Here is a 20711-nt window from a genome sequence, read left to right as displayed (position 1 = left end):
TACTTTCCGGACAAACCCTGTATATACAGGAAGAGAGAAAACAAAGACACTGAAACAGCAGTGGGCTCTACATATTACAAGAAGTGATCGATGGGGAAAAGCAATTCTTGACTCAATATCAAAATATAAGAAACGATCTAGGAAAGTCCCCATACAAGATAGTTTTGACAAAATCAAGAAGTCTTGTGAAATAATCTGGAAGAGAATTATTCAAGACACATGGTTGTGAAGAAAAGTTGAAGAGACCTTCATCCAGCAACGGATTGACAATGATTGACTATCATGTATATACATTCTGCCTACAAACTTATTCAGCAGTGACCTCAATATATACCATGCCTTTTGCTATTCTGTGCTTTTTCAACATTTTTGGGAAGTCCCGTTTTAATTAAACGAAAATGAAAAGAAACAAAACTTCGACGCATAGCTTTGGTATTTGTGCATGGCAACTCAATTAGAGCCTTGAAATGTTGACAGCTTGATTTATGAGGTTTTGCAATCCGCTTAACGACTGTTTAACTAACGGAACGGTTTTTAAGATTTAACAGAGAATTTTATTTAATATTTCATCGTATTATTCCCCTTTAATCCTATGTATCATGATAAATTGCTATTTCGTTTACCTGCTTTACGAATTCTTCCACTAGTATCCAACCAACCAATAAATACTGTAGACCATTTATTAAACATCTATTTCCACTTTGAACAATGTTGCACCAAAACAAATAAAAAAAAAATATTAAATCTTCAAAAATAAAAATTGATCTGTAGATTTTGTGGAATGCATTTATCTTACGAGGATCACATTTCTCTTCCAATATTTTTCAAGGACAAAGAATATAGCTTTATTAGTTTATTACAGTCTCACATAATATTTTTGCAGTATTCGTGTGAGACTCTATTAGACATGCAGCTGTACCACGGAAAACCTAACCATTAAATCTACCAGTAAAGTAGTGAGGGTAAGCAGATACCAATCTAACGGGGTTAAGTTGTGCTCCTACGGTTCCTTTTATTTTCTTTCTTTCTTTCTTTCTTTTTCTTTTTTTGAAATGTAAAAGATAATTACATTTTGCTACACTTTTATTTCCATTTTAGAAACATTAGCAAAAGTAATTTGCGAATCGTGAAGAAAATTACAAAATTATTATTTTTTAAAAAATAATTGAATTTTCTTTCAGTACTGTGCCTACATGAAAGGTAGACCTCCAGCTAAACTCGGGATCCGAACCACATTAGCTACCATCGGTAATCAAGTCTAATTTAGTCACGAGGTAGCTTAAATCACATGACAGTAGATGAAAATTCAATTTTGCTACACACTTTATGAAAACTGCTTTAAAAAGACCTTAGTAAAATAAAGCTTTAGTTGACCCTCGGAGAAGTTTGAAAGGTTTTTAAAGATCTTTAACATATTGGTCCGTAAATTTATATATTAACATTTAACGAAAAGTCCTCTAAACAAGATAAATACACAGCGCCGTAACTTAGATTTTTCTTCGGGGGGGGGGGAGGAGGCAAGCATTAATACGCGTATTTGGGCCATCTAGAACAAGTTTTTCTAATTCTTGGGCCCCATCTTTCCATCTTTCTCTCACTCTTTATGGGTCCTCGGAGCCTTGGGCCCTCCAGCACGGGAATGTCTGCGGGGCCGTTAGTTACGCCTCTGGACCCATTCCATACATGACAAAATATTTAAGGGGACAACATTGACAAATCTCAAAGCCATACGAATAGATATTATTTTTAGGGCCCCTAATAGTCGATATTTTTTACTGAAATGGGCTCACGACCCGTTCTTGTTTTACTTACCTTTTGTGTGATGTTTTGTTTATGTAATGTAATGAACGTGTTTGATGCTTCATTTATAATTTCATGTTCGTATCGCATATGGAGTAAGAAGATTTTATCACAAAATGGGCCTCCGTCAAACAGTAAGGAGCTTCCCTGGGGGCAGTTGCCCCCTGTCCCCACAAGTTACAGCCCTGTATACAAGAGCATTTGGTTTCATGTTACGTATCTGCAATAAAGATTTAAACTATGGAAATACAATGTTGAAACTAAAAGTGGTAAATCGTTTACTATTATAAGTTTTAGAACTGTACTTGCCGACAGACAGACAGGTAGGCAGAGAAATCGTAAAAGATCTTCCATTCTTAGGAAAAACATTATTTGGAAGTCTACCTCGTCGAAGATACACTGCGTTTTAGAAATGATGAAATGGCGAATCATCATTATATTTATCGTTTCAGAAACTATAATACGGTATAGGGAAAATTAGGACAAGATCAGTCATCATTACACTCGATGTCCTGGAAATGATGGCATGAAACATAATCATTACACACATAATTTTTAGCAATTTTGGCATCGTGAATCATCATTAGGCACGACGTTCTAAAAATTATGGCACGTTGAATCATCAACAAACTCGACGTTTTAAAAATAATGACATAGTGGGTCATCATTGCAGTCGACGTTTCAGGAACCATGGTATGGTAAATCATCATTACACTTGGTACGCAAACATTATAAAGTAGGTAAAGTTTAACGTTATTACTGTAATTTGATCAAGAGATACAACTGCTTATCGTTTAAAGAGCCCAATTACAGAATAGCACCCATTAGGTGACAAGGAAAGAGTAGTCTATTTCAAGCTTTTGCGCAATACTCACAAGGAAAGGACATGGACCTGTCAACGGGACTTCCTAATCAAACCTAGTCCATTCGATAAACATAACAAAAATACGTTCATGCACAAAAAAATAGGTGCCATGGACAACGGAGTAAGTCCCTGGAGCCTATTGACCCTGCTAGTATAAAGAAAATCGTAGACTCGTAGTGAATAGCTATACCATCAACACTGTTCATTGGAAAGTCATGGTTTATAGTTCATTCTCTTCAGCATGAATCAAGCTTGCCAGAGGTACTATGTACTGGGTCTGATAACGTACATAAGCAAGGAAGCTTGAGAGAATGTCGAGAAAATTCCCTCCAAAAATCCCTTCCATCAACTTTGGACACTTCTGAAGTGACCCCGGGTAAAAGCACACAATCCAAATGTATCTCAAAACATAGTATAGGGGATAAGATACGAGTATACAAGTAGTATACCAAGTTTTGTATTAATAGATAGAATAGGTATGAGGGGAAATCGTGTATTGGTATACAAGCTTTCTCCTCATGTCTATTCCTTCTATCAATACAAAGCTTGGTATACACATTTCTTCTCCCCTATATATATTTCTTATCTATTTTTGAGATACATCTGGATTGTGTGCTTTTACCCGGGGCCACTCCAGAGGGGTCCAAAGTTGATGGGAAGGATTTTTGGAGGGAAATTTCTCGACATTCTCCCAAGTTTCCCTGCTTATGTACGTTATCAGACCCAGTACATAGTACCTCTGGCAAGCTTGTTTCATGCTGAAGAGAATGAACTTTTATAAACCATGACTTTCCAATAAACAGTGTTGATGGTATAGCTATTTCACTGCGAATCTGCGATTTTCTTTATACTAACAGGGTCAATGGGGCCCAGGGATTTACTCCGTCGTCCATGGCACCTAATTTTTTGTACATAAACATATCTCTGTTATGTTTATCGAATGGACTAGGTTTGATTAGGAAGTCCCTTTGACAGGTTTATGTCCTTTCCTTGTCAGTAGCGCAAGTCTAGCTGAAGAGTAGCATTCAATTTTCCTACCATTGGATGTGATCACGTTTGTGCCAATCTCCTTGGGTTTTGAAAGCCAAATTGTAATTTGTACTAACTAGAAAGGTTATGTATACATAAACAAAACAAGTAAAGATAACGTCGTGTTATCTTTGAAGAGGAAACAAAAGAGAAAGCATTAGTTAATTTTCATGAAGGAAACCAAAAAGTGTTTCCGTGACCATTTGATGGCTATTATGCATTGCGTGTTATCACGTGCGACAAAAGTAGCCGTTCTTATGACCAAATTAGCATTCATTGAATCTATAAAAGGAAAACCGAGAAGCAAATCACATATTTCACGTTGAGAAGATATTTTTTGTTTCAATGAATTGTTCACAGAAACGAGTTTAGGTACAATGTAATTGTAGTTAATATAACTAGTGTTACTGTATATAGTATATCAACTATTTATCATGTCCTTCATTGCTTTCAAAACTGAATCCATCTAAATGATTTTATTGTATTTTTTAGACCAATTTCAGAACTATCAATACCTGTACGTACATATCAAGTCGATTTATCTAATCTGAAGAGATGAAAAAATCATTTAGACGTTTAACTAGTCTTAATGATATTAAAATGATGAAAGGACATAATAATATTAAATTCAACATTGATTCAAGAATTTGTCAGTAGTCTAGAACCAAGGATCTTATAAAATAGAGGATCTGCCCATATGTATCTCCATGCTATTAAATGAATGAAGCCAAAAAACAATCGAGTATCGGCACGTCTGATTGGTTACTCTCGTTTCCGCCATCGTCTGATTGGCTACTTTCGTTTCCGCCATGATTGTTGGCTCAAAACATTCCGATCCTATTGGGCGGAGTGGGCAGAGTAGGGGTGGTGAAACTGTGACGTATGGCTTCAAGATTTTGTTGTAAGGGCAGATCTTCTATTTTATAAGATCCTTGTCTAGAACAGACAAGAAAAAATATGAGTAAAGTATGTGAATCCGGTAATTATCTTCTTTCTACTAGAGGTTTGATATTAAAATAAGTTTTCTACTAACCTGAAATATTGAAATAATAATTTAAAATCTAATTTAAGACACAGTATTCGAAAATTGAATAGTTTTTACTATTTATACTGTACATACAGAATTGAATAATATTATTTCAAATTATTGATGCATAGTCTAATTTTTATCTAATCACAAGTTTAAATAATAAAATATCTACTCAAAGGATCGAGACTGTGTTTGGAAGGACTGGTGCCTGTTGATGAAATCCTAATCCTCTTTAACTATTTATAAAATTACATGAACTGGCTCACTGACATAAAATATCGGGTACTTCCGGTTGACGTGGAAAGTTGAAATTTGGCATGATTGTAGTTTTTCGGGACCAACTCACAGCAAAATTGCCAAAAGCGAATATTTTAAATTTTAGGGGATCTAATACCTACATCTCGAAAAGGAAATGTTCGTGAATTAAGTTCTGGGGGATGAAGAACTTTTCCATATTATTTAAATGGGCCTTTTTGGACCTATAATCTCATATTTTATGTACTTGGAACAGGAATTTTTTTAAAAAAACTTGAGATTTGGTATTCTGTTACATTTTTATTAGCGTTACCTACGTTACGTTACCTAATAAGCGTTTCATTAGAGTGGTTTTATGAGGAACTGAAAGATATTTCCCGTGTTATTTAAATGGGACAATCTTCTACAAAATGTTTAGTCACTTCTGACAGGATTAGAATGATGGAATTTGGCATGATTGTAGCCTCCCAGGACTCATCTACAGGAAACTTGCCAAAAGTAAATATTTTTAGTTTTTAAGGGCCTAAAGCGGGTATGAAGAGATTTCCATGTTATTTAAATGGGCGTTTTCTTGGGGCACAAAATCTTACCTTTTAGATAGTTGAAATAGGAAAAGAAACTTGAAATTTGGTAGAATTGTGGGTTTAAGAGGTGCAAGGTCGTAGGCCGAGCAAACGCAGAGTCCGGGGGAAAAGACCCTAGCTGGCCAAATTCAGGAAATATTAAGAGTAAATACACGAAATTCATTCTTGGTGCAAAGGCTAGTACATAAGAGTGGCGAGGCTGTAGTTCAAGCAAATATGGAGAGCTGAAGGCGGGGTCCCAGCTAGCGAAAGTCTAGTTAAAGATATAAAACAACGAATAAGTTTTTGACATTTTGATAGCATCAATATGATTTTTGATTCTAGAGATTTCCATATTTGAACATATAAATAAATGAAAATATGCGTTGGAGATTGCATACAGTTTGTGCATCATTGGTTCAATCGATTCTGAGAAACGATACAAAGAATAGAAAATATCAATAGATACGATACAATATGTTAGAATAGAAAATACTAAGTTTTAAGTTTCGTTTTTGAAGTATGCTGCTATTAATGTAGGTTGCGTAATTATGCTATTAAGATGAAAGACTACCGTAATTATAGAAGTAATTTAGTTCATTAAGTTGTTCATAAGCAAAAGCTACTTTCTAAATAAAAGTTGTTGAAGTATTAATGTCTCTAAGTAACTAATTTTACAAATTAAGTTCTTTTCTTACTGGATATTTTCTTTTATTCTAAATATGAAACATTGTTTGTTTGCCTTTATATTTAATTAAGTTGTGCATTAGAGAGAGAGAAGTTTCTCATACAATTCAGTCACTTGTGAAATAAGGATCTCCATCTGATTACTAATTAACTTTTCTGTCTCTTTTTATTTTTGATAAAGATTCTCGCTTTTGTTTGCGCATTTCTCTGCAGTGACATGCTGTTAAATACAGAAATATAATTTTAGAACATCTACAAAATGGAAACTGTAAATCATACTGCATTGAGACTTGTAGTTTCTGCATTCTGAAACATATTACTAAAATCAACATTAGTAACGAGAGAGAAAATATTCATAATTGTACTTAATGGGAAAAAATACAAGAATGTGACAAAACAATAGAATTATCCTTTCTGTGTCTTAATGCAGATACGAGATCCATTCACAGTATCTGCATCCCCGATGGTCTTGTGGCTACCAAACGTACCTTTGGTGTACGTGATTCCGGGTTCGATTCCCGATGGAAGATTACCAAAAAATAACTTCACAATCATTCACTTTCCTTAATGGTTCGTCTACTTTAGCCTAGAGAGCATAACCATGGGACATTAAAATAAAACATTTTCATTCATAATATCCACAGCAAGATTCATTTCGTATCAAATTATGTAGTGTCATAACGTTTACTTTAACATATTTATTACCAATACTTACACTGGTATTGTCTGAGTGTGCTGTCTAAAAATAAGTTCTAGCCTTTTTAGCCTATGTAGCCAGGCCAGCCCACTAAACAAACAGAGCAGGCTAGGATGATTAATTCTACGCCTAATATTGAGAAGAAAGTGTAATATTTTTATAATAGGGCGTATACGATGGTCTAAACATCTAAAACCTTACATGGATAAGCCATATTTTAAATAAAGATTAAATAATATCCACGGCCATTGCAAGGGCGCTAAAATGCATCCATATACACGACTTCATAAACTGGATACGAGAAACTTATGTATGTTAGTAATTTAAAAAAAATATTAAATTGATTTATTATATTTTCCCATAATTTCTGTGTATGTGTGAAAATTCACGTAGTCTAAGTTTTTATTATCGTATCTGTATTAATTCGTACTTCTATGCAAGTAAGATTTTAAAAAAAATATTACACTAGGAAAAGAAAAGGTTAATCAAGTTGCTTTTACAAGCAAGAGTATGGTATAGATTTACCTTCTGGCTACATAATGCGAGAAAAAAAATTAAAACCCTGCATTATTTCTTTTCTTAGTAAAATATTTCTAACTTAATAAAGGACCAAGATAATTAAATAAAGTTCTTTCACACCCCATAGTATCATATCTAAGCTTAAATTAATTACAAGTCAGACTATAAAATGCACTGAAAAATTTTAATATTCTATCTTAATTTGTAGAAAATAAAGAAGTTGGCTTGCATGAAATAGACATGCACAAATAGTGAGTTTGTTTAATTAGGATTGGGAATAGATTTCTGGGCTTTCAGCATCTATGTTCATGTTAGCCCATCATGTATGAGGTTTGACGTCCTTGGGCGATCACACTCTCCGGAGAATTGGGAAGTAAGAAAGGAATGAAGAAGGAAGGAAGCGGCCTGGAGTCTTTATGTAAGGTACCATTCCGGTATTTGCTTGGTGTGAATGTGATAAATCCAGGAACACCTCACTCAGGTTGGCTGACATGAAAAAGCTTCTACACATTTTCGATCTAGTGACTTTATTAGGAATCAAACCGAGGATCGCTCGCACCAAATGCGAGAGTATTATTAACTACGCTACGCGAGGCCACATTTGTTTAATTGATTGAGTGCAGTTGATCACCAGAGCCCAGGGTTGAATTCAGGGGGTAGCCCGGGGGGAATATCCCCCCGAAGAAAATTCATTCCCCCCGGAGAAACCCAAAAAATTTCAGTCACAAAATGTAGAATTTACTTCACCCAATTATTTGCTTTCTTTCCGTGCACGTGCAGACGAAATCCGATCTCTCAATATACATATAAATGACGCAGACCCATTCTATATAAATATTAAACATGTAACATCTAAGATAGAATACTAAATAGTCAATAAAACTTGTATTTCTTAATGCTATGACCGAGTTTGGCAGAACATGAAATTGTTAACTATTGAAGAAAGGTTTGTATTTTAGTAGGTACTATACTCTCGCCCTATATTATATACTAGTAGGTAGCACTAGCACAGATTGAGATAGGAAAGCAAAGATAAGGAAGATCTTTCGATCATTCCATATGATCTCTGATTCAGCAGACTTCAGTTCTTGAAAATATACAGTTCTTGCATTATTTTAAATAGGGCGCCTAAATCCCATTTCTCGCATCGAAAGTAACAGACGTAAATGTGTTTTACGATTGTTAAAGTAAACACAACTTTCTTTAATTAAAAATAATTCAGTTAAAGGGTGAGATTCAGTGGATGTCATTTAGAGGGATCAGGGAGGAACAGTCATCCCTCCTGGGTTAGAGATTTATATAAAATTTATCAATATGATAGTAGTATATAAGTGAAAGATTGTTATTGAAGGTGATGAAGATCTGCTCAGTGCCGTGCCATGGGGGAGGGGCAAGCGAGGCGACGGCCCCGGGAGCCGAAGTAAGAGGCGCAAAATTCGGGAGGGAAAAGAAAAGAAAAGAAAAGAAGGAAAGAAAAACAGAGGAATGAAACACATGTGCACCTATATAAAATGAAAGGAAAAAAGTAATGAAAAGTGCTCAAAATCAAGGAAAAGCAGGGTTTACTTTTTAAAATTTTCTCACCTTTCGCGGCTGGTCTGTCGACCTCACTCATATATACGGGGGTGCCGTCGTATACTCTCGCGCCAAACGCTGATTTTCCACGACACGGCACTAATCTACTGAAGATTACGTAAACTAAACTATCGATGTGTATGCAGTGAAGAAACCAAGGCTAATATGCTTGATTTAGAATCAGAAGTGTGTGAAAGAATGATAACTTTTTGTTAAGATATTCCTATGTATATTTGTTTAAGACAAAAAATATTTGAGTTAATTTAAATCTTTTTAAAAACTTCTACATTAGTAACAAACAGTAACTATTGAATATAGGAAATAATAACAAAAATAGCTACTGTAAATAGCAGTTAAAGTTTAGTGTAAAATATTTTTGCCAGTCTTTATTTAATGTTTTAGATAAAATTAAACGATTGTTTTTTTTTAATTATAATCTGACATTGAATATTTATCAGCAATTACTCTCAATATTAGGTAAGATGTGGATGTGAATGGAATTGTTAAATATGCTGCTTTCTTGCAAAAATACAGAAAAACAACCCTCCCCCCCGAGGAGTTGACATTCCCCCCTTCCGGGTGAAAATGTCTGAATTCAACACTGCCAGAGCCTTACTCGCAATTACAAATAGAATGTTTGTTTATGATTTTGCATTATATATGTGGATTAAGCACGAGAACTGGATAATTTAGTATTTGCCCGAGTAAAGCTAACATTATGCCCTATCATTTAATACAGGAAATAATTGACAGAAAACAGGTTTCATTCCGGGCTCTACGCGAGTAAAGCACCAACTATCCAAGTGTATGTGGATAGTGCAGTTAATTTTCTTTATTGTAGATGCTGAGTATGCATTGTAGCTCATAGCTTTCGTAAAATAATTTGTATCAGAAGTGTCATGTCAAATATAATGTAACAGTAATATTAGCAAGAGAAATTTGCTTAATTTTCACTTACGTTCAACTTCGTTTAGTAGTTAAAACATTATAACAATAATTATTTTAATCACTATTATAACTAACATTAAATTACATTATACATAGTCTTTGTGGTGGACAAACACCGTGTGCGTGGGTTTTCTCGGGGTTCTCCCCTTTCCTCCCACTTTCTTCATTCCACCATTTCAGTCGTTTCTCATCATTACCGTCTCCTTTAGCCTAGCCGGCATAACCGTGGGGCATAAAACTTAAAGATTTCATTTCATTTCCTTTTTTACCTTATACATAGCGTATTTACATTCCAGTTGGTTTATTTGTGTTACTTAATTGTGCAAAGTGAATTGTCACTCTAAGAGAAGTATTATTAATAAATTATGTAATTACATTTCTTCAAGAGGTGTTTACCCGTGTGAAGCTATAAATCAATACAATTTTCTAGTTTTTCTTAATTAATAGGGTAATTTTGAATTTCTGTTTGCATCTCTTGCTTCTTATCTGCTGCGAGTTGTAGGTATCTATTCTTTACTTTTTACTTTATAAGCTTGAAAAGAAACTACTACTGTCGCTGGTTCCTAGGAGAATGCGTACAGATTGAAGCTTTCCACCTGTTACTTTCTTAACCATGCATTTGCTGGACTTGATGACACTTAATCCGTTAATAGTTGAAAAAGCTTTATTTAATAGAAATTCTGTAGTGATGTTGGTTGTCTAGATGAGTCATCATTTTGATTGGATGATATCGATATATCTGATTACTGATTGGCTAAGCATTAATCTGGATGAGATGCACTGATATTCCGGTAATTTTCATGGCGAATGTCATTCATCTTTTTGTGTGTGTCTGGTGAAGAAACTGCATGACCTATTTGTAAAAGATTACACAGTTCCATGACGTTAATTCGATTCTATCTACTAATATTTCTGCAGCATTTTCTATGAAAAATGCTTTTGTGTAATGCAACTTTTTCCTGGTAAACCGCAGTAAACCCGATCCCTGGTCTATACACATAACATAAATAATACTAAACTAACAGAAGCTTTTAATAATTTCACAAGAATGTCATATGCTGTTATAAGAGATGATAACGGTAAAGAATTTAATTGGTCCAGAATAAGATCCAATCACAATCACTTGTTTCTGTGACGTGAAACTTGATGTTTCTTTGATTATAGGGTTAGTTATTCATGTAACAGTCTTGTCGACTTTCTGCTTGCTTTTCTCTTTCTTTCTTTCCCTCTCTCTCTCTCTCTTTCTTTCCTTTTCTGTTTTCAAATAAGCGAATATTAACGTTCACCAGAGAACTTAAAAGTACGTACAGTGCCAACCTCAAAAAGATATCGCCAACGTTCACCATCACCCGGCTGAAACTTTACGCATATAACTAACACTGCGCAACCAATATACATAAAAGCACATGAAAATCGATTGAAGCAAAATTTTGGAAGGAACAAGAAAGAAAAGTAGGTTGCCTTATGTTTAACGAAACTATTAAAAGAGAAAGAACAAGGAAAAGAAGTAGGAAAACAATAGAAGATGAAATATGAAGATAAAAAGAATATGACGATAACGTCCGGTTATAATAGATTTCATTTCATACTCCGACCATCGCACGTAGATACCACAGTCTTCTTCATGTTTTTTTTTAAAAGTGGAATAGTTTTTTTTAAAAAAAAATCTTAGAAAAAAAAGAATTGTTCCAGCAGGGAATTCTTTTCAAAGTTATGAAATATGAAACAGAAAAGAGTGGAACAAGAAGAAAAAAGAAGAAAGAAAAAGATCGAAAACTATGAAAAATGGCAGAAATAAGAAACAGAAGTTACAGATAAAAAAAAATTGTTGCAATATTTGTATTCACGAATGTGTAGTATAATATTTTAAACAAAAGAGTGACAGTTTTGTTTATGGAAATACCATAGTGTTTTCTTAATATGCTAAGCATTAGACAAAAATAAACTAAAATAACAACAATAATAACAATTAGTACTAGTTATAGCAAAGTTTTTGACTCGTTGTATACTACAAAATAAAAGCGTGCTTACGTAAAAGCTCTAGTTCTTTACATTTAACAAAATTATTTTATTTATTTATACATTTATTTATTTACAGTTTGTTCAATATTTTGTTGAACAAGCTATAAATAAATAAATAAACTCTAATAGTAAACAAACTTTATACGATAGTTTTTATGCTAATACTCAAGAATATCGTTGTACACAATAATTCTACAGGTAGCGATATCTATTAGCGTCAGATAGGCATGTGCACGTAGCGACATCTATTAAGCGATTGTTTACTATAAGGAATTAGCTTAACGTACTGAGACCGTCACAGTTTATTATAAGGAATTCTTATTGTGTCTCTTGTTTTTCTACAACCAACATTACAAAGCTGTTCAGCAAAGTTGTACACATTCCAGGATCCAGGATATCATGACAAGCAGACTGACATGTTTTCCTTTTATAATTAGGAGTTTAATATATGTTATGTCGTAGATTTAAACTATCGGAAATTCTTTAGTGGATAGTGACTCATCAGGACAGGACTCATTTATAATTAAAGGAGTATTTGATTCGATCCCAAACTATTAAAGGGCCGCGTGGCTCAGTGGTAGAGCGTTGACCTCTGGTGCAGAGGGTCCCTGTTTCGATCCCAGCTCGCGCCAAGTGAATTTTGTGGTGGACAAATATCGTATACGTGGATTTTCTCCGGGTTCTCCCGTTTCCTCCCACTTTCTTAATTTAATTTATTTCCCATCATCACTGTCTCCTTTAGCCTAGCCAGCATAACCATTGGACGTAAAACTCCAAAATTCCATTTTTTTCAAACTATGTAAGTTCATACTCGAGAAGATTGTCCGTGTTTTTTTAAGATTCTTGTGTGCGCTCTTGGAGTGCTCTTACACTAGTGCTTTTTTTAAGAGTTCTTGCGTGAGTTCTTTGAAGTGGTTTTACACTAGTGTGTCCAAATACATATATTTATCAAAATAATGGAAACACCTGAAGAAATATAATTTAACTTATTAATATGGCCTAGGATCACCATTACCTGTAAAATAGCTATGATTTGTCGTACAATGAAAGTCATGAATTTCATTCTTTATGCGGCGTAGCACTCAGTTCCGTCAATGAAGATGAAGGAGGACATCTTCTCCGAATTATGAGCTGCAAGACTGACCGCATGTATTGAATAATGTTGAGATCTGGGAATTAATCAGGCCAGGGAAGGTGTTGTAGTTTATCCCGATGCATGAAACCACGACTCAAGAACTACGGTAGAGTATATTGGTGCCTTATGATCTTGAAAAATGGTATCATTGACTGAAAATATTTAAACCATACGATGCACATGGTCATCTAAAATGTTTATGTAATCATTTGGCAGTAATATCCCCCGTAAGCGTAATCACAGAACCTACGGAATACCAGGAAATTGCGATATGCGTCACAGAGCAGTAGCTTTGTTATGCAGTGGGAATAAGAACGTTCGGAGCCTAAGTTTCTTAAGGCATCCGCGATACATACAGACGATTTGTTGTTAGAAATCAAGTGAAAAAGAATTCATTGACAGTAATACATGTTTCCAATCATTAGTACGTCCATTCTACGTTTCACGTTCTCGGCATAATTTTCTTCGTGCTAAAGCGTTGTTGACGTTAATCAGCGATATAGGAATTGCCACCCGATTGTGGATGTTTACGTTAATGAAACTCGCGTCGGATTGTAATGTTCGCAATAGGCTGTTCTGGGTGCCGATTTAGTTTGGCTGTAACTTTTACAGCATTCATTATACAATTCTTTCTGACAATGGTTTAGAACACTGTCACTGAGGCTTTTCTTCCATCTGATTTTACCTATTTTGTTTTGCCTTGAATTACGTAGGTAACACCTTGGGTACTGTTCCTCACGACATATCCAACACACTGACCATCTTAGATGCACTTGCATCAGCTAACCTCGGCCCAAAAATTTTACCTTCTTTAAATTATGGCCATCACCGTATATATAGATTTTGCGACACAAGAGTAGGTTCCACTTTAGCTCTAAAGTCTCCACTAAAAACAGAAGTACTGAAAATCTACTATCATTTCCGTTTTCAATATGAATCCTGTAGTGTAAAACGTTAATACATAGCGAGAAACTATTTTTGATATGAATGTATTGGTCCAAGAACAAATTCTATTCCGGCTTTAATCCATCTTTTAGAACGGGAAGTTGTAGAGATGTGTCACTTCCGATTTTAATATTTGATTTATACAAAGCATAACCGGTAAGAGATAACGAGAAATTGTGTTTTATGTAGGCTCTGTGTCCCAATATTACATTTCATCTTTCTCCTATCCATCTGTTGACGCTGGACCTGATGAATGTAGGTATCAGTTCTGTCAAGACTCTATAGTTTGGAAAAATCATTAAAGATTGTCTGATAATTTAAATGCAAATATTATATATATATGGTTTCACATAGTAATGTAGAACGTTTTTCTCTTCTTCAGAAGTAATGTTGCGGGGGTACACTTAGTATTCCGGGGGCATTGATTGTATATAGACGTATTATTTATTAAATTGATTGTATATAGATTATATTATAGACGTATTATTTTGGTCTCCTCCGAGGCAGCACTCTCAGAGTCCGGATGGGGAAGTGCCTCCCCCCCCCTGAAAAAAAGTTCTGGAAGAAACACTGATGTAGAATATAATTGAATTGGAAATTGGGGCAATTTCATTACAAGTAATTGCAATACATACAACACGGAAAAAGTGTATTATAATTCCCGGTGGGAGTTCATGTGATTTTGATTCTACGTTAAGCAGTGGATCCTCGTCTCATATAGCCTAGATGATGAATGGAAAGAAAACTCAAATTTAACATACCAAGTATATTACATAAATCTTTGTTGTCTTTTAATTCTATTTTGATAAAAACTTTCCATCTCTTAACAAACAATGTCATTTTTTATAGTTCATAAAAAACCTCGAAAGTCACAATCAATTAAAGTTATGCTTTTATTAGTGCACAGTAGCTTCATATGACTTATATGACCTGGGATCAAGACTGAGACCTCATGCATCAAAGGTGAGTACGAACTTAGTTTTGCTTGTTTTCACCTGTTTTTATTGCCTAGAAGGTATTTTATTCGTGTTTATTCTATCTGCTCAAACCAGTGCAAGACGGACATGACCACAGAAACTTTGGTGATAATTTAATATACCAAATATACTAGCTTAAATTGAAATCAACGGCATACACGCCGATTCATAATCGACCAAACGAATCAGAACTCTCAGTCATGCCTCCTGGCATCATTAAGCCATGTGACCTGTAGCGTAAAATGTAGATACTGATTTGCAAAGTCTTGTGGGAAAAAGACCTTCCGATAGACTAAGGAAGGAAAACATGGAGATTGATTGTAGGCTAGTGCATTACAGTAATCTTGATTGGGATATACTAGATTGAAATTGCTAAACTTGGCTCAAGATATCATAGTGCGTTTCGTTTCTGAGGCGATAAACTTAATGATTTCTTACCCAGTAGAGGTTTGTTACAAATCTATATGGCCCACTATATTATTATAGTTCTATGTGTTCTAATATTAACATGTCTGGATTGATAATAAATTGCAGTACCCTTGATTTAGAAAGAAGGAAAAACTTTGTAAAATCTGGTGGTACTGAATGTAACAACAGAAACCACATAAAATGCGTTTTTTCACACCAAATGCCATAACAAAATTTAAATGCAAAAACACATTTAGTTTCCATAGACTCGAGAAGAACATAACCAGCGAGTAAAAGAGGATTTAAGCTCTAATTAATTGAGTCTCTTAATTTAATAGTCCATATATTTGCATATTTACGTGGTTTGTTGAGTACTTTCAACAACTTCATGTTTGCACTATTGTCGGGAGCCTGTTTAACCATTTTTCCCTATTAACAGAGTTAAACAAGTAACTAGCCACAAGTGATACTAAAGTAACGAGTATCCATATCAACCGAATACAAAATGAATTGTCTATGTGGGAAAATATAAGAATGGCGATAATATGTTGTAAAATCATAAAGTAGTTTTCATCTCCGTTGTTTCTTTTCTTCCGGCTTCCTTAAATAAAGAGAGTGTAATTCTTTTCGTGTACATCTTTATGCTTTTGAAATTCTTTATTTGCATGTAGAATAAATTGCCTCATCCACCTTATTTGTAAAGAATTGTATGAGAAACATTTCTAACTACATGATTTATTACTGAATTAGAGACCCTTGATAGCTCAGTGCTAGAGTCCTCAGCTCTTGTGTGGGGGGTATCTGATTGATTCCAGCTCGTCAAATGATCTTGGTGGTGGACAAACACCGTGTGCGTAGGTTTTCTCGGGGCTCTCCCGTTTACGCCTACCATTCCATTCATGATTATCCTTACCGACTCCTTTAGTATCGATGCATAAACATGGAGCGTTAAATAGAAATTTTATTTGATTTAATTTCATACACAAATGTACTCTTATGCAAAATAGTTCATTTCTATATGTATAGTATTGTTTTATATTTCATTAGTATGTATCACGTGTTACGTTTTATATAACTATGGAACTCTTCTACATAAATAAGAATACAACTAGTGAATTTTAAACTAGCATGATAATGCATTTCTCTCTTGTCCGTTTATTACATACATACATATTATCGTTCTGACTGGCAGTTAGTGAAATTATTTTTGCTTTGCAAATCCCAACTTTCATAATATACAACTTTGGGAAACAAAAATTTGCATCGGAAAGTATAAGCATTTACGCGAATGAGGTTTGCTTCCATTGCAGCTGGGTTAAAATCAAGAGTTCTGTACATTGTGCATGATATGTATATACGAGTGAATAAACGAAAATTCAAATGAAGGGCGAAAATATACTGAGGGATATTATACTTAATGCAAATTCTACAAAAGTAACCTCCTCTTGTAACATACGCTTCGTACTAAACTATTGACATAACTCTTCCTCCGTAGAAACTTAAAGATGTAACCAGTTTGTAAATGGGTCGCAGCAATTTTTTTATGTTATTATAATAATAGGATACCAGAATTATCTTGTGTAGTGATCATTTGCCATACAACAATATCTTACCAGGTTGAGTATCCGGTGATTCTTCAATAAAGGAGAGGAGTTTCAAACATAATACACTACACAATACATTATTGTATCCATCAGATGTTTGATCTTACTTTTCTATTATTGAGCTAGATGAGCCCATTGTTAAAGATCAAGAATTACATATTGTTCAGTTCAATTATTTTTTTATTATTAATTAGGTAGGTACAATGCCGATTTTCCTTAGACAAGCAGTGGTCTTATCAGTAAGGCAACTATCTGAAATTCAAAAGGTTTGGATTTGATTTTTATTATAGGTATACCATTAATACTCCAGTATAGTTATTCTTAATCATTATTTAATAATATTTCCTCTTTATTATTACTAACCGACCATGCCATTATTATTAGCATTATTAAACCAATACAGTTATTTCTGAAAATTATCCAAAGAGATTTCCTCCTTATTATGGGTATTGTATTTTTGAAAGCCTGCTCTATTCTGAAGAGAATGAGATATGAACCATGATCCTAGGATAAATAGTGACGATGCAATAGCTGGTTAAGTGAAAGTCTAAAAAATACCCCAAAACCTAAGATCCCGAAAGGGTTAAAGAGAAAATGTTGTTTAGTGATGGCCCAAAATAACTATATTGAACAAATAACTGCTATATCTAATAAAGCTGGAAGTCTACTTGAGTAATGGTTAAGGCTTGAGTAATGGTAATGGTAAAGGCTACTAGTCTAGACCTATAATAAAAGAGGGAATATACTTGAATAGAAAATAACTATACTGGGTGAACAATGATATAGCTGAATGGTAGAGAATAATCCTACTCAAATAGTGGTCGTATATGTAAATGATAGAAAATAACTATATTGGATAAATAATACAATACCTAAAGGTGAAGCTAACTTGAATAATGATCGAAAATAATTACACTGGATAAGCAATGTTATACCTTTACAGTAGAAACTAACTTTAAATGAAATGAAATTTTTCAGTTTTACGTCCCACAGTTATGCCGGTTAGGTTAAAGGAGACGGTGATGATTAGAAATGAATGAAATGGTGGAATGGAGAAAGTGGGAGGAAACGGGAGAACCTCGAGAAAATCTACGAGCACTATGTTTGTCCACCATAAAGTCCACACGGCGCGAGCTGGGATCGAACCAAGGACCCCAAGCACCGAAGGTGAACGCTCTACCACTGAGACATCGCGCACCCTCGTTTTCTCTAATATAGATATATCACTATTTCCTTGTATAGTCATCTCTTTCCGTTTTTTGAGATGTTTTCTTTATTACAGCTATAGCATTAGTGACTCAGTAGTTATTTTCTACCATTGCTCAAGTCGATTTCCTCTTATTATAGATATTATTCAATATAATTATAATATATCATATTGAATAAATGTATTTTCGACCATATGGGTATTACTGTTTATCTAGTATAGTTATTATCGATTCAAGTAGGTTATATACTTATTATATGTGTAGTATTATTAATCCAGTATAGTTATTTCCGAACAATGTCCAAGTATATTTCCCGTTTATTATAGATATTGCATTATCTACCCCATATAGTTATTTTCTATCAAGTAGGTATAGCATCAATATAGTTCTTTTTGACCATTATTCAAGTGGACTTTCTCTCTAATCAGGCACGTAGCCAGGATTTCGTGAAGGGGGGGGTCCATGACATGAAATACTGTGGTCATCAAAAAAGGGGCTCGATCACTCTAAACTATTTTACTGGAACATATATTGGTTTGTTTAGCCAGGATTTCGTAACGGGTGGGGGGGGGGTGACATGAAATTCTAATGGCCCAGAAGCTCTATCAATCTAAACTACTTTACTATCAACATATATTGGTTTGTTAGGACAATAAAATGAGGATATGTTGGCAAGTATTTTAATAACAAACTAGGAAGAAATTTCGAGCAAAATAATAAAAAAAGTATTGAAAAAGATTTTGCAATATTTACGTCCTTCTCCTGTTTATTCAAATATAACAATTTTCCTTTCGTTATGACCTCAATTATTATAAAAAGTACATACTGAATACTTTCTTGTAAACTATCTTCTAATAAAAATAAAATTAAGAGTTTGTTTCTTTGGTTGTCTGTCTGTCTGTCTGTGTGCGGCCTGGGGACCAGACGAGTGGACCGAGAGTTACCAAATTTTGGTCAAGGGTACCTTGGCCCAGGCCCCAGATCAAGACGAAGCGTTTTTTTTTTTTTAAATTTCGGAACAGTGGGTTCTCAGGGGGGCGTTTACCGGAACCGAATTGGGAACCAGACAAATTGACCGAAAGTTACCAAATTTTAGTCACGAATACCTTGGTCCAGGCTCCAGACCAGAGTTAATATTTTTGTCGAATGACCAATATTTATTTATTTATTTAACAATCACCAGATACAGCTCAGAGGCCATTTTACATTGGATATCCAATAACATTAACAATTGAAAGGATTTGGGAAGGTATCGGCCAGGGCCTGTCTAGTAAATGCCATCCCGGCATTTGCCTGGTAGGACTGAGGGAAACCCTGGAAAACCTCAGTCAGGATGGTAGGCAGCGGGATTCGAAGCCACGACTTCCCGAATGCAAAGCCAACGCTCTACCACTTGAGCTATTAGTGTCGAATTCATATTTTCGCGGTCGCTGAGATCAATGGTGATACTCCCACAGGCGTTGACTTCCAAATACAGCCCCTGTGCGAAGCATGTGTATATTCAACTAGTTTTACAATATATGCGTTCCTTTCTCTGTTGAATCAAATGCTAACAGAACTTTCTTTCAACATAATTTTTTGTTTTTATTATTTTGTCAACTACTGTCGGTTCCAAATGGCAGGTTAAAGGAGCAACAGAAAATTGTCCTTGAAATAACATGTTTGATACTGCAAGGATGCGATGACGAAAAGTTATGATTAAAAATGTCCACGCTGTTACAAAACGGCACTTATGCTTTCGAAAGCTTAAAATCTCCCTGACTAGTAGCAGGAATTCTGAGAATTCCATAACTTTTCTTGAAATTTCAAATTCCCTTACTCTTCCAGAATACCTCGCTTACGTCGCCACCATATTGCAAGTAATATAAATCTCCTCATAAGAAAGAGTAAGCAAAAACTTCCTGTAGTTTTCTTTTTAATTTTTAACGCTGATCCTTCTTTTTGTCATTTCATTTTGTTTTATCCTTTCTTAATTTTTTCATTTCTGGTCTGGAAGGGGGGGGGTCCGGACCCCCCGGACCCCCCCCCCTTGGCTACGTGCCTGCTCTAATATAAATATTGCATTAGTTATTCAATATGGTTATTTTCTACCAAATAGTAAAACATTGTTTATCCAGTATAGATATTTTCGATCATTGCTAAAGTATATTTCCCTCTTTCTGTCATATAATTATAGCATTATTTATCCATTACAGTTATTTTCGACCATTGTTTAAGTAGGCTGCATCTTTAGTATGGGTATTGCATTATTTATCCAAAATAGTTATTTTCTTCTAAAGTAAAGCATTCTTTATTTAGTATAGTTATTTTTGAACATTATTCAAGTAGATTTTCTCTTTTTCATAAGTATCGTATTATTTTTCCAGTATAGTTAATAGTGGCCTTATTCAATATATATATCCTCTTTATAAAAAAAATAAGTTTTTCATTTTTAGCAGTTATTA

The sequence above is a fragment of the Thermobia domestica genome, chromosome 16 (assembly GCF_964235325.1).
Source record: "Thermobia domestica chromosome 16, izTheDome1.hap1.1, whole genome shotgun sequence".
NCBI classification, from domain to species: domain Eukaryota; kingdom Metazoa; phylum Arthropoda; class Insecta; order Zygentoma; family Lepismatidae; genus Thermobia; species Thermobia domestica.
Note: the sequence above shows the minus strand (reverse complement) of the source record.